Genomic DNA, 24,311 nt, shown 5'->3' with positions numbered 1-24,311 from the left:
AAAACGATGACAGCAACAACAACAACAACAACAAGACTAACAATAACTGCAAACAGTAAACTTTACGATAGAGCAACAATAAAATACTCGCAGATTCAACGCTGAACATTAAACTAAGTACGGAAAATGTTGCACACACTCGCATTAGATTAGGGCAAAGGGCAACTGATGGTGACTATAAAAAGACTCTACACTTCACACTGATTTGTGGATAATACAATTAGTCGGGGTCTTATCTAGTATAAGAACTTAGCTTAACTTCAGTTAATATGTGTTTACTTGCATATAATCACATATATTTGTTGCTCCCAAATTAAATTGATTCGAGGAATTTTAATTTAATTCCATAATTCCACAAAATTATAAATTTGTTTATAGAAAGGCAAATATTTGTTGACGTCAGAACTCTGAAACTGTTTATAATATTATTCGAGAAATTACTTAATATAAAGGGCTTTTTAATTGTCAATGGATGTTGCGCAATTTATTTATAAAATAGGTATATATTTTTATAACTTCCAATCTCCAGTTCATCTAGTCGACGAGCTCAAACAGGCAAAGCTGAATCAACTCAGCTAGATGACCCGGATCAAAAGTATACATGTTGAAGCTTCTGCTTCTGCCCGTGACAAGCACTCTTATAAATTTGTTTAAGCTTTTTCTATGGATACAGGGTATATAATGTTGATATTGCCATTGCTAAGCTATAAAATGCCTAATTATTTAAATTTGTGAAGCTCTTCTGCCGTAGCTGAGTTGAGTGAAATTGACTTTAAACAATTCAATTGATTGCCGAAAAATGCGCGGATAGCTTAACAGTGCGCGGCAATCCCAATGCCTTAAGCTGCGATCGTGGGAAGCATATACACTTGTGGTCAATATAATAAGTACACTTAAGCTCGAATATTTGCACACTAAGTAAAATACTTTTGTTTTAGCTTACAATAAATACATAAAAGAAATTTAAATAAACTAATCATTCAACATTAAACTAGAATAGTTAAAATAAAAAATTAATAAATAAAACAACATAATAATAATAATAATATTCATAATAATAATAATAATAATAATAATAATAATAATAATAATAATAATAATAATAATAATAATAATAATAATAATAATAATAATAATAATAATAATAATAATAATAATAATAATAATAATAATAATAATAATAATAATAAAAATAATAGTAATAATAGTAATACATCAACAAATGAAACATATGTGCATATAGATTAATATTATTATATTTTTTCTAAATTTCAAGAGAAGATCTTCCTTCGTCGTGAGCGCAATTATAATCAAAATAGATTGAAAACTTTATTTGCATTTAGATTTAAAATATTGCAGATGAATGGCATGTTGTTTGCATATTAGTTTGACCAGAAGTGTACAAAAGACTATGGACATATGTATTCGTCTATTCGTGACCTTTTGACCGTTGCATGTGCGTCTCTTACAGCTAATAAGCCGCATTGGGTAAGTGTGCATAGCAATGCGAAAAACAATGCGAATAGCAAATGCACACATAACATATAAGCTCGTATGTACCTGTGCCATATGCATACATGCATATATACATACATATATGCACATTTCGGATATACGAAAACCAAACTTAAAAAAAAATAAAAAATACCTCCGTGAAACCGAAACGAAAATGCCGTATGCTAAAAAGAGCTAAATTTAAAATTGCGCCTCGGGCTATAAACAAGAAACAATTGTTTTGAGAGCGTTTTGCAAGGGAGCACAGCTAGGAAGCGCTGGGCTTACACAGCATGCCAGCATGCGGCGGGTGAGCGGGTTTGGGGGTTGTGCCAGGAGCGGGCGCGGGCGCAGAGATTGGGGCGGGGAGTGGCGCGGATGCGGTGGCATTCAAACTAGTTGGCGGTTCGCGTTGTTGTTGTTGTGTTGTTGTTGTTGTTGTTATTATTATTGCTGCTGATGTTGATGAGCTTGAGCGGCGCTTGCTTTAGCTATTATTTAGCTACCTACCTACCTACACACACACACACACACACACACACACACACACAGAGTGGCACATAGATACACACATAGATACATACGAAGTACGTTGGTTTTGATGGGGATGCTGCTGTTGATGTCGACATCGACGACGGCTTCTGCTCTGAAGCCCATTAAAACTGAACGTAAACCCAAAAATTAGGTTGCCAGACTGCACACACACACAGCCACAGACACACACGCACACACATAACTACTTGGTATTGCAAACTTTGAATCACATCGGAAGCCGTGGAGACGAAGCTGCACTCCATCAGCAGCAGCAGCAGCAGCAGCAACAACAACATGTAATAATGACTCTGTTGTTACTCGTACCTTTGCCATTTCATAGCCAAAAATAACGAGCATACAAAATTTATGAAATACTCGCACAAACACAAAACATACTAAGTCTGAGAGCGATGCACGAGCTGCAGATGCGCGTGTGCTTTTGCAATGAATGAAACGCCCTCTCGCCGCCCACACTTCACTAAGCCAGGTCGCAACCCCCTCATCTCCCCAACCCCGCACCATCATTTACCTATCCCCTTGGCGACTATTCATAATGAGCCGGCCAACAGGCCGCAATACAATGCACGATAAATTGCCAGAAGTAGCTACTAATTTGCAGTTAGTCATTCAAAACAAGTAAAAGTGCTCTAGACGAGAATGACGCGACTAAAAGATACCCCGTCTATTAACGAGGTGTCGTAACAACACACTCAAAATTCACAAGATATAATACACACATACTTAAGAGCTTCTCCTACGCCCTACCACACTCTGTGGCCAATGCACTTCCAGATAACTTCGGCGCTTATAGCCGACATGTATTTGCTGTATATATATTTATATATATGCTATAGAAGAACCTAAATCCCAAATTTAGTGTGTCAAGCTCGTTTATTTCTCGAGATAAGCTGAAAGAAGCTTTGTGGTAAAATCGATAATTATCGAAAATAAAAGATAATGTATTTTGAAGTCGATATTTATCGATATTAAGAGAACGTGAGAAACTGTCACGAAAAACGAATTATGCATTTTGAGCATACATTTCCTCAATATAAACTCAAAAAACATTGTGTAGAGATGGATGTTTATCGATATTAAAGAAATAAAAGAGCTGTCTAATAAAAACAATGCACAATTGTTCTGCATGTATATTTTAGGTCTAAAAACTTCCGTTTCAACCAACTTTCGAATCGAACAAGTTTAAGTCTGGAATTCTAACTTGCATTTTTGTCAGGTTTGCAGCTTTTTAACATTTACTAAATAGGGCCGAAGAGTCTTCTTTCTGTCTATTACATAAAATTGTATAAAATTTGTATACCCCTCTCAGCCAATTTGAATGAGCGCAGGGTACAATATAAATAGCAGAGACACTCAAACAGACACAAAGCAATAAAGAGCGCAGAAGAGCAGCACAGCTGGATAGAGGCGAGCTAGAGAGCGAGAGAGAGAGAGAGGGAGACAAAGATAACCTTCCTGTGTTGGTTAGCGGGATGACAGGCCCAAGCTAGACGAATAGCGAATGTTTTGTGCTCCTTGCTGTGCGCTTTGACTGCATCTAATGACACTAATAAAGTTGGGCCCACTGATGATAATCTGTCTCTGGCACTCGGCCCGCCAAGGCAGGCGGTTTACATGCAGGCAGCCTGGCTGGCTGGCTGGCAGGCAGGCAGCAGCTGGCAGGCAGCAGGACATGACTATTAAAGATTTTCTGAGCAGTTCGGTTCAAAAAATGGTTGCAAGTGCCAAGTAAAATAGCAATAGCAAACCTACCGAATACCCTACAAGGACACACACAAGTTTGCTTTCTAGTGCATCAAGAAAATTAATTAGTTTAAATTACCAAAGTGAAAATAAATTAAATTGGAACCAGTTCTACAAAGAAATCTGAAAGCATTTTAAAGGAATGCCCATCTATTAGTTTCGCTTGGTAAAACAACATTCAACTAATACACTTGTGAGTTAAGAACAACAGATTCGACAAAATCACAAACTTCACACATGTGTCGATACGAACCTGTAAGCGATTGCCGCTTGATGCAATTCGAATAGATGATTGCCAGGGCATTCCCATTGTCAGCCTGACCTGAGCCAAAACCAGACGGCGGCCCGCGCCACCAGTGTGACCAATGCTTGCCACAGAACAATTTCAAGGTGCACTGACTGTAACAAATATCTTTATTAAACTTTTTACACACACACACAAAACACTTACACACACAGCCTGGAGCTGGGTGCATTGTGCTCGGTGCTTTGGTGCTGAACTCCTTGCGGTTAGTTCTTGCACTCGTTCGCGTTCTCATTCTCATCCGTATCCTCATCATCTTGAGGACCAAGATGGTCTTGTCTGGCTGCTGCTCCTGCTGCTGTTGCTGATGCTGTTTTCTCGTTATTTGCATTTTATAGTTCGACTTGGGTCTTTGCACAGTGGGTCAACAAAAAGTCTAGATTGTCATGGAATAAAGATTTTACTCCAAAAGACGTTAATATTATTGAAACAATTTGAGCTATCTTAGCTTTTTCTTTATATGTTATTATTATGACTATTATTATTATTATTGTCAATATTATTATTATTTTCATTATTGTCATTATTATTATTATCATCATTATTGAAGAAGGCTTTAGCAATATTTTAACGATTAGCAAATTAGACACGGAGTAGTTCTTTTTATTTATTTCTTTCTTTTCTTCTTCTCTCGTACTCGATAATGTTAATATGAATGACAATGTTATGTGGACTGAGTGATGTATGTATATTTATGTTGCAATGTGTTTACTTGATTGATTATATTTGCTCAAATTTCATATATTATATGTTAATTTATTATTAATAACTATTGTTATTATCTTTATTATAATAAGTCATTGTTAATAATTATTTTGCACACAGTTTTTCAAGTTCATTCCACTGTGGACGTCGCTGTGTGCCATTTTTTCGTCTTCTAATTTAAGTTTGCTGCGCTTTGTTGTTAGCCAAATATTTATGATTGACTTTTATTTGGCGACCAGCAGCTACATGCAGGACCAAAAGGATACGGACGGGGACAGAGATAGGGCAGACCGAGTATCATACTTATGTACATGCACTTTTCATATTTTCCAGTTTGCAATTTCCATGAAGTAGTTCAGTTCATTTCAGTTCAGATATGTGTAAATAAATAAAAGTTCGAGCATGTGTATTTTTCCTTCTTTTTTATTTTTTGTATACTTATTTGTCCTTTGTGATTATGCTTATAACTTGGCTATCAGTAGCTGTGCAGAGCACAGCAGAGCAGAAACTTTTTGTTAACTAACTTTCAGACAGCTTTACCTTTGATTTGGCCCTTTTGGCGGCGGGGCAGGGGGAAGCGTGCTTTTAATTTCTGTGTAAACTGATGCAAACCAATATTGAACTTTGCAATGGCTGGCCAACAAAATGTCAGCTCATTCATTAAAAACTTGCGCAAAGGTTTTATCTGCTTTTTAGGTTTTCGGGTTTCTGGCAACCCGACTCCAAATGGCAGGCCACAGTTCAGTTTACCTTTCAAGCAATGCCAATTACCTGACCATGTGAAGATTCAATTACAAATTGCAAAAATAAAAAAATATAAAAGTACAAAATCAAAATGGAAAAATGATAGCTCTTTGAAATGCGCACATCACATAACGTTGAGCTCTCGACTTGAATTTAGGGAATGGTTAAATAATTTCGAAATGGATGGCGTCTTGGAAAATTCGGACTGCGAGTGCGCTGAAACGATTATCAGAGTCAAAAAAACCACCTGAGCGTCGGACTGACAAGCACCAGGTCGCTGGTTCAAATTCAAGAGCCTATTGAAAATTGGTTTCGTGTAAATGTATTTAACAGGCAGCAAGAAGCGTCTTCAACTCAATGAAGCATATATATTCTTGAACAGCATAATCGACCCGTCTGTCCGCATGTATGAGCGCAAATATCTCAGAACCTATAAGAGCTGGAGACTGATATTTTTAACGCAGGGCAGTACGAATATGTTTTCGGTAATCGATAACTTGTCCCGTTTTCATACAATCGATAAAAATAATATCGAAATCGATATCGAACGCCTTTTTTGAGCAAATTTGGTAGGTTTTAAGAATATAAATCCTAGCTACTGACACCTCCTCCTAGCACGAGCTGCACTTGGTGTTGGTAAAACTTTATAATTGTTAATATAATTTGAAAACTTAGCAGAACTTAGTTACTCGTGTGCACGAAAATAAATAGAAGACAATAAGTTGAAAACATTTTATAATTTTATTTTTCATTTTTGCAATATTTAAGTTTGGGTGCACAACAGCTGCGAATGTTTAATAACCTATTGCCATTTTATTTTGTCAGTTTGTGGACTTTGCAAGTGCCCGTCGTAAGCAGCAACAATTAAAAGACTACAAAATTAGCATTACGTATTCATATGACAGTTCTGCGACTTTTGAGCCATGTCCATGCTCTGTCGAGCGCCCAATGCGATGGCCAAGTTTTGGAGCTGTGCTTTATTATTTTGCAACAAAAAAACAGTATTAGGAAGAGCGTTCGTGAATAACAACCATCGCATTTAAAAAAAACACACACATACAGACAGACACAGACAGACAGACAGAGAGACAGACACAGACTGATGTGAGATGAAGCTCTTGTGAGTTGTTAGAACGCACGAAACCACAGCAAAAACAACTTAAATCGAAGCTACGTAAGATTTCTAATTTTTATTTGCCTCAACGTTGCCCACCATCATTGTAGTTATTTTTGTTTTCGTCGCTGCTGTTGTTGTTTCTAATTAAGTTTTTTTCCCCCTCAGTTTTTTTAGAGCCCGGCAAAACACGTATACGACTCGAGACCTGTTTTTTGTATATTTGTATATACTATATGTATATATGGATACGTTTTTTTTTTTTTTTTTTTGTTTTTGTGGCAGGCACAGACAGGCCTCGGCTGCACACACAAGAGCGATCGAAGCGCGGCTAGGGACTGGAGACTGGAGACTGAAGACCGGAGACTGGAAGCTGGCACTGACACTGGGCACTGGGCTCTTGGGGGAACTGGGATTTTCCGTATACGACGTTTGTTCAAAGTTTATTGCGCACATATATATCGTATGGATATATTATTTGCATTCATTGGCAAACTGTGTTTTTAAATAATTAACAAATAAATGATTTTTCAAATTAATTTTAACTTTTTTCTCTCTTTATTTTGCTCTGAACGTTTCCTAGAAAAATTGACTTGGGATTTTTTTTTTTTTTATTTGCCTCAAGGTCTGAACAGGTACAGTTGCGGTTGCCATAACTTGATTGCGATTGATTTCTCGCAGCTCATCAAATGCAACAAAGTTACAAAATGTTTTTAATAAACAAATCTTTGTCACTTTTTAAGTGTGATTGACATATTAATAAACTGTTAAATGGCAGCAAAAGTATAGATGCTTGCCGGCCGAGAAGGTACAAGCTGCCGACTGCTTAACACCCTTCCTTGACACTGCATTTCGACCTTAGTCGATTGTTCTCGTGAGTACTCGAAAGTTATCCCTACACTTGCCGACAACATAACACACTTACAATGCACATTATTCCGACCTAAATCGAATAACTAAGTTGGCGAAAGATTGTTTTCGTAGGACTAGAAACAAGAAAGTTAAGCCTAAACGTGCCGACTGCTTAACACCCTTCCCCGAAACTGTATTGCGACCTAAATCGAAGAACTATGTTTCCAATCGATTGTTCTCGTGGGTTCCATAAGAAATACTGGCAAAGGCTAAAACGCAGTTTTAGCTCCTAATACTATAGATATAAAACATAAATCAATTTTAACATTTTTTAATTTTATTTTTAGTGTAATATTTTTAATCTTCAGATAGCAAAAGATTTAATATCCTGCTGCTGATTTTCATGAAAATATCTTTGAAAAGTGAACCATATAAGATTCTACTATTCCACTTATCTTTCCTATGACTATAATATTGTGGCTTGATGTTGAAAGACTTTGCATTTATGTTATATGAAGAACTTATGAATTTGGTCAAATTATATTGATATAAAAAAAAGGTTTCAATACAAGAACTTACTTTTCGATTGATCTTTTCTACCACAGCTACATTTATTATGAATCGCTCTACAGAAAATATGGCAAATATTTCCGATGCTAGATGCGCGATAAATTTAAGCTTTAAGTTTCGGTTTGTGAAGTTTGAACCGATTTGGTTGAGAACCAGTTTGCATTTGGTAATTTTGTGATTGAATTGTATTTGGGATTTTCGAAACCCGCACACACACACACACACACACACACACGCGCACATTTATACACAGCTGATTCGTGGCAAAATCTCTTTGCTTGCCAGCTTAGTTGTAGTGCATTTGCATCCCCCAGGCACTTACAACGAACGTACCGAACACAAGCACACAATCTCAACCTTCAATGTGCTTCTCTGGTTGGGCTTATCGAGCACCGTCAATTGAAAATGCGCTGCTCCTGATGGTCGATACGAAGCCCGACGCTGGCAGCGAGTCGCTGATGCTGATGCTGCTGCTGCTTCTGCTGTTGTTTTATGCGACGTGTCATCATTAGGATGTTGTCAGAAAACAAGCGCACTATAAACTCTCGTCGCTCGGCTGGATCTGGGCTGGCTGTCGCAATCCTCATCGGCGGCTCTAATGCATTTTTCATGCATACATTTAGCAGCGGTGCGCCAATCAGAGGATGCGCCACTTCAGGCTGATGCCTGCCTAACTGAGTATCTTGGCAGCTGTCGTAATACCCTGTGATTAGTTGGCGGCGCCAAAGGGCTAACCAAACCAAATCCAAACAGCTACGAATACTTAACTAGGTCAGAGCCACTTCATTGCCAATATGCAACTTGGGCAACAAGGTTTGATTACCGATTGCCCATTTCAATGCTATATATATCAAGAGTAGACCGCCCTGCCCCCTCATCAGCACATCCCAACACACTCAAGAATATGATAACAAGTGCTACACACAGCTCAATTATAGATGCTGCTACATTTTTGCGAGTCTTCAGCTTTCGGTTGTCAATTTTCATTATACCCTGTGCCTATGGGATATTATTAGAAAGGGGCATATCGATTTTGTGCACCTGGACATAAAAAGGGCAGCAGAACATATAATAGGGGATACAAATTATTGATTAAGATTACAGGCTATATCAATAGCCATATCCCTTTCTGCATTTGCATGAGCACGTCGAATTAATGTTTTTTATGAAATAACACTCTTTTGATGTATTTTGTTTTTATCGATAAGCTAATATAAATATATATATAATATTTCAATGATTGCATAATAATCTATGTGCACGAAAAGTTGAAATATTTGTTACGGTACCTCAATGCTGTTTATAGGGCATCGCTTAGTCGTTCACTCTGATCGCAGAGCAATTTTACTTGTCAATTTAAGTATTGTCTTGTTGTTTTTTGTTGGCCCATATTCGCGAGCTGCATTAGAAGTGCTCCCATCAGCAATTGAATTTTAATTGCTGTGCGTGCAAATCGTTTCGTCCAAATAGTTCATCAAAATTTCTGTATGCCGTATTTTAACTTCCGCAGTTGATTTGAGCATTGTCAATTGTTTCGGTTAATCATCAGTTTGCCAGCTATGCATGAAGGTTGTGATTAAACGACTGAATTTCATAGAGCTTGTACACGAAAACGTGTCGAATTCCAATTTCGCACTCTGCTTAAAATGAACTTATCCGCCCGATTACACTATGCAACAATACTTTCTGTTTAGATTAGCCACAATTGGTTTTTTGTTGGCAAATTGACATGATTATCGTGGCCGACTTGCTCGGACCTACGACTTTTTAAAGTCTTTTATTATCAATACGGAAAATAAGCATTAAAATTTAATAAGTCCATCAACAAATTGGAGCATTCAGCCACTTTCATTTTCCGGAAAGTGTGAAAACCAAGCTTTTACAAAGCTCTTTGAAAATGAGTTTGCAGCCAATCAATTGGTAGATCAAATAATTTCATACAATCAGTTTCCATCTATATTTCACACTTGCTCGTGGAATACTGCAAAATCACATATGGATAATGAAATGTTAGTCAAAAAAATCTGTTATATATTTTTGAATCTTTATAAACTTGGCTATAAACTGAGAAAAATACATTTATAAATACGACCAATAAAACAAGTGTAAAATTGTTTAAGCCTGAATTGATTTGAACTTAGGAAAAGCATATTTGATATGCGATTATAGTTACGCTTGAAACATTGGCTCTGCTTTGTGTGGTTTCTGTTGGCTTTGTGATAAGCGGAATCGGAGCAAATTTGAACAAGATAAATGCCGCTTAATTGCTGAACACCGAACGATGAGCGCTGTACGAAACTAAACACGCTCCGCTCCGCTCTCCTAGAGCGAAGACAAAGGAAGACTGATAGATGTGGAGATGAAGATTGAGCTGGAGATGGAGCGTACGGATGACACCACAGAGAGATACCACATCAAATTATAAACGAAAGTTTCCCAAACAATTTAATCAGCGGCGCACAACACTGAACAGACCAGACAACGGGCAAATCAGACGGAGAGAGGGGGTGGTGCTGAAGAGGGGTACTAGAGGCAACAAAAGACGCAGTCTGAGGTGGCAGCAGGCAGCAGAGGCAGCGGCAGCGACGCTGTTGATGCTGGCTCTTAACGTTGCTCAAAGAAAAATCTTGTTAGATCTTTCAAATTCCCTGCCATGCCGCCCCACCCAGGGCAACGAGCAATGAGACAGAACGGAGCAGAGGATTGAAAAAAACAAAAAGAATAGAAAAGAACAAAACATTTGGAAAGCAAAATGAGTACGAAACGGATGATGAAGAGACGAAGAGACGCAAACACTCTCTAGGAAAATCGTTTAGATGGTTAAAGTGGAAAACTGAAAAGCGCACAAACTGCTCCAGCAACAACAACAACAACAAGTTGCTGATGAGCGCAAAGGGAGAAGCAGTTGTGAATCTGGAGTCGATGGCAAAGCCAGCCGCAGACGCAGAAACAGTCGCAGCCACAGCCCTGGAGCCCGTGTGATTGGCATTTGGGGGGAAAACTTGTTACCAAGACAAAAACAAAGATGGGAAAAAGAAAAAATAAAACCAAAAACAACGAAAGAAAAGCCATGTAAGCACGCAATGCTCAATCTGTACGACTTGCCGATACCTTACTTATAAACAAACAATTGCAAAATGCTTTTGTTTAAAACATTGAATGGCATTTTATAAGAAAGAAATTTCATATAAATCAGGGTATAAAAACGAAACGGTTTGAATCTGTACACGGTTCCAACTCAAAAGTCGACATAAGTTTCGATTCGTCAAGCTGTTTTATTTTTTTTTTTGTTTACCATGAACCGATCCATAAGATTTATAAGTTGGTTAAAGAACTGAATCACTTTATTCATTAAGAAATATGACGAAACAATGTGCGAACCTGAACCTAACTACATAGATAAAAATAACAGATTCACGAGCCGAACCTTAAGTCTAGGCAACAGCTGGAACCGTGAACCGATTCCGTCTTGGTAGAAAGTTCTCAGTTTAAATATAAAAGTATTTTGATTTATCTAAAGTAAAGTAAGTAGCTAACCAAAAAATGATAATCAACAACTATTTGAACAAAATCAAAAATACACAAATAATTAATATTTTTACATATTAAATAAATTATTATATTCTCATATAATATATATAAATTATTGTTTTCATATAATATATATACAAATTATTATATTGTATATAATATATATAAGAATGTTTTATATGTAAAAAGCACGAAACACGAGTTCAGATGAGTATAGGGATTATGTTTCTGACATCGTTGGTTGTATTTCATTATACGTCTATTTTACTAGAGGAATATTTACGAAAATAGATTTTTTAAATAAACAACGTTTGCCGAGGCATTCAGATGTGACTCTCAACCGTTGTAAAATTTAACGTATTAAATCTGGAATCTAAAATGTGCTCTATTTAAAATCAATCAATGTCAAAACTGCATTAAAAATTAAAAAAAAAATGTAGCTTGAATTAAACTCGAATATTCCAATTTAAGTACGGAGGTATGCGAGTTCCGGGAAAAATAAAAATAAGCAGTAGAACGGGCGAGAATGAGGTTCCACCTGTTTTTTAACCGTTCGACCGATACAGTGTAAAGCAAGTGGGCGGTATGAGGGCAGAATTGGGTGCTCGGGGCAGATAGGTGTAGGTGAAGGAAACTGCTGGCAAAGTGGTCCTGAAATGCGTTGCCAGACAGACGACGAGCGCATGCAAATCTTTGCTATATTTTCTTCTTCTTTTTTTTTGTCGTTTAACGGCAATTGGACAACTTAAAAGGATTTCCCCTAGATTGAAGAGTGTTGGCTGGTGGGAGGGACGGTGGGCGGCAAAGTCGCCCTTTATGCTCGATACGTTTTCAATTTATAGACGGAAATTGCAAGACGAAAATCGCAAGGGCGACATATTCGCTGCCGTCAAATGGGTTTTGATTTTCGCTTACCTGTCAGATTCCGGGCGCAGCAGCTGTGCCAGCTCCTCACTTGCGGTGCTTGTAATCCAAGTTCTAGTTGCGCCGGCGTAAAGGCATGCGGGCGGGCGGCCGTGCGAGCGGGAGCATGAGAAAGAACGAGAAAGACGGAGAGAGAGAGAGAGAGAGAGAGAGAGAGAGAGAGAGAGAGCGAACGAACAGGAAGAATCCTGGACAAGTTGCATTCAAATTGACGGCCTGCCGCAACGAGTCACGGCCCAGGACAGGTCAGTGCCGTAGTCCAGGTCGGTCAGGTGGAATAGGCGTAGGAGCGCAGGCAGCAGCAGCGGCAGCGGCAACAGGTAGGCAAACGAGTATGCATATAACGGCTTATACACATACACTCACACTTAAGATACCGAAACCAAAAAACCAAAAAAAAAATATATACAAAAAAAAAAGAAATAAAGGAAGATATTCCACACAAAACTTGGCAAAAGACAACGCACAATTGCGGGAAGAACAAATGAACGAACGAAAAAAATATATACATATATATGTATGTTATATCTAAAATAAAAACAGCGCGAAACGAAAATTAAAACTTGCGCGCGCGATTCGTTCGGCGAGAAAGAGAGAGAGAGAGAGAGAGAGCGAGCAGCAGCGTGAGAGAGCTCGTGTTGTTGTTTTTACTGCTGCTGTTGCTGCTCAAAAGAGTGTGACTGCGACGGCGCGCCTATGAAAAGCAACTGAAGCAGCGACGCGACGTCGCGACTTGCCAACTCTGATTGTGCGCGGCGGCACATACCGCGACGTCGGCGTCGCAGTCGGCGCAAGAGACACGTAAGTACCAAGTAAGTATGTTGCCTGACGTTGAAGTCTTTTGTTTTTTGTTTTTTTTTTCTTTTTCCTTTATTTGTATCATTTTTATTTTCTTTTACTTTTGACAGTGTTGGAAAGCACTCGAATTGCAGGTGTGGCTCCGCCGGCAAAACAGCCAACACTCTTATGCTAAATTTAAGCAATATATGCATGCACACAAATATACTGTATATACATGTGCATATGTATGCATGTAAAGATGTATACGCATATGTGTATTCAATATGTATGCGTATTTTTTTTGGGGAGCTTGTTTCAAAATTTCTTCAGTTATTATTTTGCGCCTTCAATACAGAACCAGTTTCGATTGCTGCGCAAAAACCGTCGCGTTTCGTTGTTCTTCTCTTTGTTGTAATTGTTATTTGCTTTTCTTGCTTGCTTTCTACATCGTGCATTTTATGCAATTTGTTAATCATTTTGTATGATATTCATTTCTTTAATTTTTTTATTTTTTTTATATATAAGTTTGTGAAATATACATATATTTTGTATACGCATGGATTTTGACTTTGGTTCTTATGATCAACTTATGACATTGCTTTTGTAAGCCACATTCTTTTATTGTTGTTGTTGTTGTTGTTGTTGTTGTTGCTGTTTGAAATCGGGTCGACAGTCTCTGCTTAGTTATTCTATACATTGCTCGAAGCGTGTGTGTGTGTGTGTGTGGACAAACAGGTATCATACATAAATATGTATGTATGTAAATGGACAGGGATAGAGAGTGCCAACGGCAGATCGGAGAGAGCGAGAGGGCCTCATCTTGGTCGTCGTCATCATAATACTCATCTATGTATACGCCAACCTGTCGTCTCTTTGCCTCTTTTCACCTTTCTTTTGGGCTGCCTGCGCCGTTGTTTGTGTCTTGAGGCTTTTGCTTTGCACGCTCGTTCGTTTCATTTCATGGCACTAACACGCACACACACACACACACACACATACAAACACAAACACTCATACACAACATCATTATGATTATCATGATGAATATTATCATAATTATCAAGTTGATCGTTTGTAAGTTGCTTAGGTAGCCCCTCTATGCTGCTCCACTCCACTTCTAATCCATAAACTTGGACATTTTGTCTTACCTCGCATTTGCCTCGGCTATTACTTTGGGTGCTCCTTCTGTGCCCGCTCCCTTTCCTATTACTCACTGTCTATCACAGCCTCTCTTGCGCTCTTCCTCTCTTTCTCTCTCTCTCTGTGGCGCTCTCTTGCTCTTTTGCTTGTACGTTTCGTGTATTGGTTCAAATGGACGTCGCAGTTAACCGGCTAAAGGCTAAGTTCGTTTTGAGCCACATCAATTAATCACACGCTGAATATGCCAGATCACTGATTCAATCTCTGTTAACTCTCCAAGCCCCACCCACTCACATTTTCATGTATGTATACATGTGTGTACTGAATGTGCATGTATGTGAGTTAATAGCGAAGCTTCCTTAAGTTCTTTGCGCGTTTCTTCTTGGCTTCGTTTGCTTCGCTCTCTCTCTCTCTCTCTCTCTGTGTTGGATGAGGTAAGAAGAGTGTAGGAGGAGGCTTGGGCTGCACAATAGATCAGATGCAACTTTAGGCAGAGAGGGCACCTTTTTTTTCATTTTTTGTTTTTTTTTTTTTTTGCCACACTCAAATATCGGCAACGTCAACGATGTCGTTGGCGTCGACGTCGACGACGACGTCAAATTAGAAAATTAGTTGCACAGTCTACGAAACTTGTTTATTGGCTTTCTAACCGAGTCGAGTCGTGTGTGAGGGAGAAAGAAAGAGAGAAAGAGCAAGACAGACGGCATCTGCATATACACATGTATATGCACATATGTATATATATATACATATATTATATATGCATGTGTGTATACAAATATGATAAAGTGACAGCTGAAGAGCTGGAACTGGCTTGTTCTGGAACCCCCGCTACAAGCTCTACCTGATTTTCAACCTGAAACGCAAACAATTAACAAAAACAAAAATTTGTTAAGTTTACGAAAAATCAAAATTGGGCAAAACGTTTAAAAGAAATCTGGCGATGCTCGCTGCTGCTGCTGCTTCTTCTTCTTTTTCTTCTGCTGCTGTTGTGGTCGTGTTGCATATACTACATAAATTGCGAAAAGCTTTTCGCATTTGTGAAATAATTCTTTGTGAAATTGTCATGGCACTGCCAAAATGATTTACGGCCCGCTGGCCTACAGCCTCATTTATCATAAGCCAAGAGGCATTCTAAGCCACATTCTCCAGCAGCGATTGGGCTAGCGATTTGTTGTGTCCGTCCGCCTTTCCGTCTGTCCGTCTGTGTGAGTGTGTGTGTGTGTTTGTATATTTGTCTGCTTTCACCTTAGCTGCAAATGGCTGCAGATTTGCAAATCATTTGCTTCCGCTTGCCTGCCGCTTATCCTGGCTAGAATTGTGGACATTCGACGGTTTTGTTTACGTTTTTAGGTGACGCTTTGGTCAAATGGAAACGGCCTTTTTCCCCCTTTTTTTTTTTTTGTATGTTGTATTTTTTGATTTTGGTTCGCTGCGGCGCACGCCGCTCCCGGCCAGAGCCGTTGGTATGGCTCTGGGTCTGGGTCTGGGTCTCTACCAGTGCCAGTGGCAGCGCTTTAAAAAGACTGGTTTTCCACGTTGGCCCCGTGGCTAAAAAGGAAGTTGCTCGTAAAGTGGCGAAAGCCGCCAGCAAAAACAACAGCAACAACAGCAACAACAACAGCAGCAATAATGTTTGCTAGCAAATTCTGTGACGCTTTCTTTCTATGCTTAATTTCGCCTTGGACTTAAATTTGGTTTTTGGTTTTTTGGTTTTGGCTCTGACTTTGGGTTTCGTATGCGCTGCTGCCACTTTGCTGTCATTGTATTTCGTTTTCAACAAATATATATAGATACATGAATATGCACATATTTATGTACATATATATACCCATATATAGAAATATATATACAAATATATATATACATATATATATATATATATATATATATATATATATATATATATAAGTTAAATCCTGTTTTTATTTTAATTGACAACTTCACTGCCAAGCACGTAAAAATTTTTAAAAAATATAGCAAAATGATTTTCACTACAAAAAAATATTTTAACAAAATTTAACACTCACAACTCAAAAAAAAAAAAAAAAATACAAATTTGAACAATTTATATTATTTGCCGGCTTTTTTGCGCATCGCACAATTTAACAATTAACATTTACTGTGGTTGTTTGTTTTTTTCTTTTTAATACTTTTTTTAATGCTGTCTTCCAAGTTTTAAATGTCTCCCAAAAACACTAGAGAGACGGCGACGTTGGGCACACGTTTCTGGCTTTGCTCTGCCGCGCTATTAGACCGTTCACGACAACGCTCCGAGAGCGACTAATGCGCTGGCCATAACGGCAGCCAAGTGGAACCCCCAGACACAGCCGCACAGAACCAGCGACGGCCTCGCAACACGTTGCCGACAACAACAACAGCGCCCGCTGCGACAGCCAACAACAACGCACAACAGTTGGCTCTTGGTCTGTGGTTGCGGTCGCACAGTGGCGTCGACTCAACGGGGGGCCACAGTCGGCGGCACAGCGACTTGGAGAAGTGCATATCATACAAATTATTTGACATATATACAATTAAAATGCAAAATATTAATAATATAAACTAAATAGGAAAAGTATAAGTGAATAAAGGGGGATAAATATGCGCGAATCTCAAATGATAAAAGAGCAAGCACTTTATTCTCTAATGTTGTATGCATGCAATTTGAATAAGAGATATATGGGAGATATACTCTTTATATGGAGTATAAATATGATATATCTATACAGAGCTATCCATTGAAATTTTTAACAAAATTGGTATATGTGCGGGTGACTCGAATGGTAAAAAAAAACTGCCATACACGACATTCTCGTGCTCCGCAAGCATTGAGATTGGTATAAAAGTAGGGTATATGTGCATATATCATGAATATCATGAATGCGTTAAAATTGCGAGAAACTCGAATGTTGTTAAATTACTAATAATATATACGATATTCTTATATTATGATGGACTGAAATTGAAAAATGAGGTAAATATGCAATATCACGTAACAGGCAACATGTCTGAGCCCATAAAGCATATGACGGAGCACATAAAGTTTCTAAATTTAAATTAATGATAAGTCGCTCATTTCCACAAAATTACAAAATTAATTTTAATATAACTATCACAAAAAAACGTATCGCGTACTTTATATAAGCTGGCAACACGAAATTAAGCATATATGTTTTCGTATAGTATGCCAGTTAAGAATATGTTAAATCCAAATAGAGTAACATTATTGTTTACCAAAAACAATAATTAAAATAAAAAAAAGCTGCACGGCGGTATGTTAGAAGCATGCAGTTCACCTTTTTTTTTGAATTTCTGTGGAGCGCTTTAAATAATAATAGTTCGATTTACATTTTAATGTAATTGTATAAGTAAAGTTGTGAGCTTGTATTATTTTTCGTTTAGATGATAGACAATAGGTAAGTATATATATAGAGAAATAGAAATACAAATATAACAAAATATAGGGTAGATGCTTATATAGAAATAAAATAGTTATACAGAGAGTATATCTGATATAAAAATAATGATATATACTATATAAAGTGTAGCTATTGATACAAGAGTAGATCTTGATATATATAGATGTGGTGAGCGACCCCTGTTCGTGGCTTATAGCCACTCACGGCGGCCATGTTATGTCTGTTTGAGCCACATGTTGCATGCAACATGTTGTGTGTTGTGTTATTATTTTTGACAATTGTTGCTTATGTTGCAGTGCGCCTCCAATTGACACATTTGAGTTCAACTTGTTGAGTTTATTGTTATCTTAATGTAATACTTATTTACGGTGATTGTCTAGAGAGTTCTTCGTACACCCGCGCTCTGATCTCTCAAATGCTGGCGACTTGATATTTACATAAACGATTTTCTGGCTAATCACAATTGAATTTATTTATTTTTTTCCTTATTCTTCTTTTTTTTTTTAGAGCAACTTAAGTAAGTTATGTTTAAAAGTGACGCACAATAAATTTGGCTGATTGCCTTGAAAAATTCTAGAAAATCAGAGATCATCTGCACATGCTAAGAGACATAAATATATACAAAAGTATTCAGATGTTGTACATACTTAATTTGTATATGCTCTATTGCTGCTATTTAGCCCCCATACCCCACAATTTTCGGCTGCCTGCATGTGAGCTCTATTCATTTTCAAAACAATTGCCGGCTGGATAGACAGCTCGCAACACGTTGGACGGCATAGTGCAAGCATGTTGGCTTGAACTATGACACGACAGCAACAGGTTGCTTAGAGTAGACTTCTGTGTGTGGCGGGTGGTGTGCGGCGCGGGGGCGCAACCAAAATGACGAGCCGCAAATGTTAGTAAATGGCGGCATTTGTCAATCGACTTGCGCAGCTGTTTCGCTAATTTCTTTCTAATTTTGCCTGGGCGCTGCGGACGCACATTCATTCCCGCAAGAAACCCCTTTAAAAACATTCGAGCCCGATAAAGCCCCAAATAATAACATAAACTTTATGCTACCCTTGCAGAGAGCACCACAATTTTGTCACAAAACAAGAGACGTCTCTTCGAACTTCTTAAGGGGCGTATATTATTGATGAATATCAACAGCTTAGTTGATATTTGTCTCTTTATGTAGAGTCCGGTGTAAGGCTATCATCATAATACTGCACATGTTGGATTTTAAAGACATCTTTATGTTTTATCTATATATGCGCCTAGTTCTTTCTAATTCGGCTGACTATGTCGTATAATTGTGAAAAATGATTATTTATTGCTACAAATTTTTTTTAAATAAAATCATCTGACTAATTTTAAGTATCGTACTACTGTAACATATGGCTGCACTAAGAAGGATGCTTTCACTGATCCTGATATTCTTGCCTGTTTAAGTTTGGGATTCTTATAATTGAAACTATGTTACATATGAATTAAGTCTTATCAACATCGGAGAACTATATCATAAAGTTCCAACGAAATTGAACGAAAAATAAGAATAGGAAGATCGACATAAAGAAGTTGTTAAAGATATTGTCAGCCTCTTCTTTTTATCAATATCTCATGCACGCCTTACAAAGTTAAGATCGTCTTAAATCGAACAACTATATTATAAAGTAACTATTGACTGGAAGTAAATCTATGAGCCGCATTGCTACACAGGTATTTTAATTTAAGTATGCAGAAAAGACTTATTCACTTGGTTATCTTTTGGTGTTGCTCCGCAAAGGAAAATGACACGAATTACCAAGCTGATGATAAAAACATATATAGCCAGTTTTGTTGTAGGGTGTACGTGAAGCCAATCCAGTTGCAGCGGTTGGCCAGTGACATCACCAACGGTTACGAGTTATTTAGAAATAAAACAAACAATTTCTCGCACTCAACAATTGAATCAGGCAAGACCGGCACTTTTCCATTTAAATATTTAGCAAGCAATTAAAACAGAAGGTGTTCCAGAGACAGACTTTTCCATTTCCACATTCTCCCCCCCTCTCCCCGACCAGCACGTCACATTTGGGCATGCGACAATTTTTGTGCTTGAAGTATCAACAATTCAACCAACAAATCTTGCAGAACCATAAATTATGCCATGACCGAAGGTCAACGAATGCGTGACCCGCTCACAAATAAATACTCTCACACACACAAACACACACACACATGCGCGCACACACTGAAACATAATATATGAAAATCATAATCCACCAACTAAGAACATTCAAGTCGTGTGTATTCGACTGCGTGCTGCTCTGTTTACAAATAAAATATTTCCAAAAATTCTTATTTCTTGAGCTGGTGACTTCAAAACTGTAACCGGTAGTTAACAGGGTAGTCCACTAATATAAATATTCGACTTTTTGTTGACATCAACTTCTGATGCATTCTTTTCAAGACCGAACCACAAATATTGTAAGCACGCCCTAAAACCGCCTTACAAAGTGGCAAAAACTGTTATTTCATACAATCTCATATATATATATATATTATATATAGGTATATCTACATTCCTTGATAGCCCTCGCTCGTAAAATTCCTGACACACCTACACAAAGGCAAGCTGATATGGCCATGAGGAATAGGCTTGACGGAGTATATTCATCCACGAAGCTATGAAAAAAGTGTTTTGTTTTATACTTTTTCTACTCTTATAGAGGGTATTTAAGTTATGCCAACAAATATGTAATGGTTAAGAGAAGACTTCTCTTTTTTCTACTTTTATAGAGGGTATTTAGGTGTTATCATAAATTGTGCAACGCCAAAAAGGAAACAGCTCCGGCCACATAAATCATATATATTCTTAAGCAGGCTCCACAGTCGAGTTTAAGTAGCTAGGTCCAATCATTTATTTGTTTCTTGCTATAAAAACTTAACTCTGTCCTTAATTTCTAGTACATATGTAGGAATACATATCGGATCGGAGCTCTATATTATATATCATTAATCTATGAATCTTTTTTTTATTAAAGTTAACATCGGACCACTTTATCCATTAATTGTTATAAGAAGGATTGTTAAAAAATTATTTTTGCCTGTTAAACGTTTTTGGTTTTCAAGGTATTTTAACCATGTTCCCAGTATATATCACAAAAAAAGTAAGTTGCATAAAGTCTAGTTAACAGAAACAGAAAGCTCTTCAAAAAGGTAAGAACCGCTAAAAAAATAATCTTTTGTATTTATGAAATATCTTAACCAAACTGTGCAATTAGAACTCACCCTCTACATATCTGCAAAGCAGTAAATTTAATGTCTAGAAGAGTATTTAAAATTGGGCGTGCCGAAGATAGCCGCACTTCCCTAAGCCCTAGATTTTATACAGTGGCTAATACATATCCCAGGTAAGCAAAGCAGATGAGTTTGTCTATTGCAAACTGTTTTCCTGTAATTCCAGACACAATTGCGAACTTAAGGTACAAAGGTAGTTTCCCAAGGTCGAATTATACACCTGTTGCTCTAACGCTTAATTATAAACATTTGCATTAGATGTCGTGCTGCTTATCGCATATATTTATTGCTGTGTTTCAATTTTAGGGCTGTGTCAGTCGGGATTTGTCGTACGTTGTTAATAGTTGTTGCATGCGATCGGTAAGTTGTTAGTTGTAGAGCATGGTATTAGCTTTTCGTTTATTATCTGCATGCCAGATGCATAAGCGTGGGCTCCAGTGTCATGTTCGTGTATTCGAGAATTAGGTGCAACACCGTTTTACAGAGCGCCATCTATGTGTGGAGTATTTGGGTATTGAAGCCAAATGAAGTTTTCAAGCCAGCTTGAAAGCTTTTCGCAGGAAAGGCCACTGCTGTAAATGAGCTTTTTTGTGGCGTGCACTCTTTTGAGCTTTCAGCACCGATAGGTTGGAGAACAGGTTAGAGAACAGCTTTAAGGACCTAAAGCTCTAGAGCATATGTAAAATAGCAGTAAAAGCTGCAGCTGCTAACGCGTCGTATACGCAATGAGAGGCCGAACTGTTAATATAAGGAAATCGTTTTCTTTATTTAATGCGTATGCTGAGGCCGTTTTTTGGCGCTCGCTTAAATTTAATATAAGTAATCGTTATAGTTATTAATTAAATGTGTATTCTGTTTGCCTGTTATTAATAAATATATAATTAAAATACGAGTATTCTCAAACGTAATATTGATATACATTTGTTAACCATACGCTAGTGACAAAAAACACACACATTTATATATATTTTTTCTCGACAAAAAAAAAAAAACAACAACAAAAAATAACAACAAAAAGCGTCAATTTCAAGACGTTCGACATTTGTGTTTGTTGTTCATTTTTTATTTTGATTTTTATACACGCATAATCTTGAAGTTGATTATTATTATTATTTTTTTTCAATAATTATTTCTTTTTTAATTGTTTTCGGTTTTTGTTGCTACCATTTGACGACTTTTAATACACATCTACGAGTAACGCTAGCATAGGTTGGTTACAAGTTATAGTCGTAAATATATATATACATATACATATAGCATACAAGTGCGTATGTGTATACATATATATTTAGTTAACTGTATGTATATATATATATATATATATATATATATATATATATATAAATGTATTGTGTATGTATATTTGTTATTTAAAACTTGTTGTAACATTTAATAAATTTAAACATTGATTGCTCTTGCGTTATGACAATAGGTTTTATATATATCAATATGTATACATATAGGTGTATATATGTGTATATATATATATATCTTCTCTCTACAAATTCTAGACAATTCAATATAGCATATTGTTTCTTATTTTAAGCGCTCTTTCCTTGTGATTATCCTTGACTATGCTTTAAGGTATTTATGTTCGCCTTTGCATTTGCACATATGTGTATCTGTGTGTTGTGTATGTATGTAAATTGTTATGTATACATATATTTTGTTATTATAGGAAAATTTGGTTTCATTTTTTTTTTTTTTTTTGTTTTTACGTCGTCCAGCGACATTTTATCATATTTCAAACATATGATAGGCTTCCTATGACAGGAATTTTTAGGCATTCAGAGGGTTAAACATATGTATTTGTAAATTTGTAGTACACATACGTTCAGATGGAATTCAAAGTACAGTAGACTCTGGCATAAATTTTGTATGATTCGTTCTGAAGAATAGTTTTGAAAAATGCGCAAAGTTTGCGCTTTTAGCCAAAAACAGGAAAAACGAATGAGAGCTTTGGGAGCATTTGAGAACAATTAGCATTATGTACAAACTAAGCGAATGATGGATCATGCAATTTAACTAAATGCTGACGAATTAAAAACAAATTTGCCTAACAACTATACATTCATATATGCTTTATATTTAGATATATGCGCTGAGACAACATCGAGACTAATTGAAGAAAACTCATTATCAATTTTGGTATTTCTGATTGCAACAGTTAAGGGCCGAAATATTGATGTATTCTTTGTGGAATCGTCTGTGGGCTCGAACTGATGCCTGCTGACCTGCTGGGCTGGGCAGGCAGCAAGCCGAGTTCAATGAACATGTTGCCGCTGACTGACTGACTGACTGACTGACGGACTGACTGACTGACGGACTGTTTGATTGACTGACTGACCGATTAATTGATTAATTGAACGCTTGCATGATTGATTGACGGTTTGATTCGTACATATATATATATATATATATATATGTGTGCTCCATTGTTGATTTGATTGTTTTGCTTACAGGATTTCCAGTTGCCAATCACTTAGAGTCTAACAATAGTAGTATAAAGTACTCATAGGTAAATTAGTTTTAGCTATATAGTTGTACATAGGTTTAAAGTTTAGGTACATGGTACATTTTAACTCTCGTTTTTATGCATTTTGTGTATCTCACAATTTTCTAATCTTCTAACAAAACAGTAACAAACACTTAAAAGTTTCTTTTGGGGTTTCCTTCTTCTTTTTTTTTTTCAAAATACACAGATTTCATTTGTTGAAAGTATGTGATATGCCACAACAGAATTTCTAATTACGTTGCATTCCATTATATGCCACATTTTGTTTTATTTACTCATTTATTATTATTTTTTTATTTTTTGTAGCCTTCTGCAAGTTGTTTTTATTAGCTTTGTTGTTCTTATTATATTTAGCTTATCGTTCATTTTGTAGTTCGGAATTAAAACAAACACCTGAGGGTATACAAAATTACTGCAAGTGTTTTTCTTGTTTTTTGGTATATGTCCGTAAATGAGTTTGAGAGTGTGTGTGCGTGTGTGTGTTTGTGAATATGAGGGCTAAAACTTCCCAAACATTTGATAGTATCAGTAAAGAGTGAGAATGAGAGAGGGAGCGAGAGAGAAAGAGAGAGAGAGAGAGAGCGAGCGAGCAGAAGCGAGAGCTGCTGTTTCAAATATTTATAGTAATTACAATAAACAGTCAAAAGGTACGAGTTTTAG

General features: G+C 37.0%; 1 protein-coding gene across 2 annotated transcripts in view; it reads right to left on the bottom strand.

Annotated features, from left to right (window-relative positions):
- mgl (low-density lipoprotein receptor-related protein megalin) overlaps positions 1-16,743 on the bottom strand; it is a 172,387-nt gene extending 155,644 nt beyond the window's left edge. Inside the window, exon 1 of one of the 2 annotated variants that reach the window (XM_002055271.4) lies at positions 16,607-16,743. The gene's annotated coding sequence lies outside the window, so the exon portion shown is untranslated. Of the gene's footprint in view, positions 1-16,483 lie in introns of both variants that reach the window. The other variant, XM_070209309.1, reaches the window with a different exon arrangement.
- Positions 16,744-24,311: the final 7,568 nt, after the last annotated feature.

The sequence above is a fragment of the Drosophila virilis genome, chromosome X (genome assembly GCF_030788295.1).
Source record: "Drosophila virilis strain 15010-1051.87 chromosome X, Dvir_AGI_RSII-ME, whole genome shotgun sequence".
NCBI lineage: Eukaryota > Metazoa > Arthropoda > Insecta > Diptera > Drosophilidae > Drosophila > Drosophila virilis.
The sequence above is the reverse complement of the archived record's forward strand: the minus strand, read 5'-3'. Positions and strand labels throughout refer to the sequence as shown.